Genomic DNA, 3,796 nt, shown 5'->3' with positions numbered 1-3,796 from the left:
TGGATATTATTTTTAACCCCAGTCGATTCAACAATAATATTAGATTACCTGCTATGAATTATTAAAGAACTGGTTATTTATAGTGAATAGCCAGCCCCCTGTATGCGACTATCTTGTTTTTTGCCCCATAAGAACAATGTCAACCTTCAAACACATATACAATCTTATTTTTGTTTGTATAATATGTGCGATACCTCGTTTTTAATATACTATCAATATGCACCTAAACACTTTTAAGGGTTTTCAATAATTTATTAGTTATTTAGAAAAAAAACCTCGAACTTTTAGTGGGTACTTCATAGCTTAATTTTTTTTAATACACACTTCAAAATAAAAACTAAACAGCGTTTGAATGTGTTAACATTATATGTTTAAAATGAGACATCCCTAATAATTATACAAACAGACATAAAGGCATACACGTGTTTGAAGTTTAACATTGCCCTTATGAGGTAAAACACAAGGTCGTTTCACTTAACTACGTGATACTGCAAATTTATTTGATAATACAAAATTTAACTTCAGCTTTAATTTAAATAATGTTAGAAGACCCTACATCCCCAAAGTAAAAAGACCCCAGGAGCGTTCACTTCTGGCTTGTTTATACCTTCCATTTGACACTGGGTATAGTATAAACCGATGTGTCACTTAAATCTGGGCAACCTTATCCTGGAGACACATCACTAACAACAAAGTAATTGAATTGAATTGAACTGAATCTTTATTACCACAGTTGAATATTCAGTTTTTTTGTTTTTTTACATATGAGTCAGTAATAAGTCAACAATTAATAATAACAAACTTAAAACTATTAAACTTAAAATACCTAAAATAACATAATCATATATATATATATATATATATATATATATATATATATACCATATTAATAACACAAAAGGTTTAGAAAAAGCGACAAAATATAACAACAATAATAAGCAACCTAAGAAAAAAATTTGACCTGCTGCATCACATTGGGATTTATCCAAGGCCTCCTGTATACAATATAAAGCTCTACAGCCCAATTGGCTCTTTAAATTATTTTAAACTATTTTAATTACTAATATATTAAGGAAGAGAATTAAATAATTTTGGAACAAAGTTAAAAAAAGAATTTTTGAATAGGGATAGTCTAAATTTATGAATTACAAGATTTTGCTTGTGTCTTGTATTGTCAAAGTGATCTAAAACATCAAAATTACTTCTGATTTGAAAAATGTATAACATGGATTAGTAAATCAAAAGGCTTGCCAATTTTAGAGTAACATTTGATCAAAAGAACTCCCTACAGCTCTTCCAATGGTCCAATCCCCAAACTATTCTCACCCTCTTTTGGAGACAGAAGACTATTAAATAAATTGGCATTACAATTTGTTACAATTAGATTATGCTGTATCTAATTCTGGATTCAAATAAGCCACTGTAACCCAGTTTGAAAGTTTCCTGGGAGGTAAATGAAGATATGCACCTCAGGCATAAATTGCTTAATTAATCTGCTTTGCAAGGTAATTTATGTGGGAGTCCCATTTAAGACTGTAATCAAAGTGGACACCCAAGAACTTAGTGAAAAGCACTGTTCAAATAGTGATTATTGAGAAGAAAATAATATGGTATGTTTTGTGTATTTTGGGATTAAAATTCCATAAGTTGAGTTTTAGCCAGATTGATATGAAGTATATTTCAGCTAAACAATTAAGAAGTTGGTCAGAAGTTTCAAGAAAAGGCTGGGTGAGAACTTAATAATTACGGTGATTGAAAATCAAATAAGTATCATCTGCAAAAGGGATACAGTTAGTTTAAGCTTATTACATTTGTTACAAAGGAAATAAGGAAGATGGTTTACATAAAGAAGGAATAAAAGAGGCAATGTCGAGATATTGGGGTGCAAGGTTAGATTGATAGGTCTAATCTACTGTTGGAGTTGGTGAGGTGAGGCTCCCTTGGTGTTAAAAGCTGTTGCTAGCCAAGACAAAAGGGTGTGCCATCTCTGCCCACTTTGACTGGAGAGGCTGGTACAGAGCTAACCTCCTTTCTTCCAAGAAGACATGACTGAGATTAATGCCCAAAAATCCTTGAACTTGGATCTTGACAGGAGGCGGCCCCTATCCTCCAGAATATCCTGTCACTCCAGAAGCAGCACAAAAGTCCTTTCAGAACTAAGTGCAATTCCAAAGTTTCTTGTTATAAGAGAACAAAACAAAGAGTGAAAAGTGCATATTACTTCAATATACATCTGACCATATGTGTGTATGACTAACAATCAACCTTGACCTTAAAAATCAAGTACTCCTAGCAAGTTTTGACATTTAAAATCATTTATAAACAGAATGTAGACTTTATACATTCTTAACAACCTTTAATTCTTTATAATTTATATGCAAAACAGGATTTTTTAATACTCTCACGTAATTTTAATTTATTTTTAATATTATATGCCATTTTGTGCTTAATTGCCGATTGTGGTAATTTTTTAAAGATTAAAGCTTAACTTTGGATTAAATTAATTCCAATATGGTAGAAACAACTCAAATTGTTTGATTTATATAAAATTTGTCATGTGATTTTTATTGAACAAATACCTCCAGAAAAACCTAGCATAATTTTATTTGTTTAACTTTTAGGATTTTTAAACCCTATTTATTATTATTATGATTGTCATCACAAATCTTAAAATTGATCTAAAAAAAGCAGTTTTTAACAAGTGATTTTTATTCAATTTAAACCAAATGACCATTTAACAGTTAAAAATTAAATCAACTAAATAAAAGTTAGTAAAAAGACTGAAACATAAATAATTTTGATCTTATTAGGATATAATTAAAATCATGAAGACTCAAACATCCTACAACCCTAGAGTGAGTAAAGAGAAAAATATCTGATGGTAATAAAAGAGCGACAGTTTGTGCCATATTTTGGCATTATTTATTTAAACAATTATTATTTAAATAATTATTTGTTTATACAAACAAAGTTTATCAAGAAAAATTGAATCTACAGTTTTAGCTTTTTCTTATTTTTTAACTAAATTCTTTATTTTGTCTGATTTAGATCAGCTCAAAAAATGGTTTATTGAAATATCTGTCCTAAAATGAGGAGTGTTTTGTACTCCTGAGGAGTGTTGTCAATTCAAAATTCCGAACATTGGTAAAATGTTTGGAGAGTTAAAGTTACCATAGGTTTTTTAATAGAGTGTTGCTATATTGTATTTTAATCTAATGCATTTTATTTATTTTTTTTAACCATTTCAAAGACTTAAAGCTTTATTATTCTTATACTACAATTCTGGTGAAGATTTAGCATGAATCAGATGTATTTAACAGTGGTGGCTCATAGTGCCTAATCTCAGAGCGCCACAACGTGATTTTACTCACAGCACCAACAGTTTGCTCACAGCGCCACAGCTCATAGCGCCAAAGCTCACAGCGCCACAGCTCATAGTGCCTAAACTCATAGCGCCACAGAATTGGCCAAGTGCTCACAGCGCCAACACAACCGAATAAATAATCGGGTCCATGCTCACAGCGCCACAGCTCATAGTGCCTAAGCTCATAGCGCCACAGAATTGGTCGAGTGCCTGCTCACAGCGCAAACACAACTGAATAAAGACTAGGAAAATTATAGTAGTAACAAAAAAAGAAGCAAGTGGTAGGCATGTGTTTTCTAAACATTGAATGGTTACAAGTGGAGTATCAAACAAAAGTAGAAATACTTAAGTAATAAATAATTGTACAATGATTAACAGAAAATTAGTCAGAAAAACCTGAAAAATATATTAAGTTTCCGAAAAATATTTAAA

The sequence above is a fragment of the Homalodisca vitripennis genome, chromosome 1, assembly GCF_021130785.1.
Source record: "Homalodisca vitripennis isolate AUS2020 chromosome 1, UT_GWSS_2.1, whole genome shotgun sequence".
NCBI classification, from domain to species: Eukaryota; Metazoa; Arthropoda; class Insecta; order Hemiptera; family Cicadellidae; genus Homalodisca; species Homalodisca vitripennis.
The sequence above is the reverse complement of the archived record's forward strand: the minus strand, read 5'-3'. Positions refer to the sequence as shown.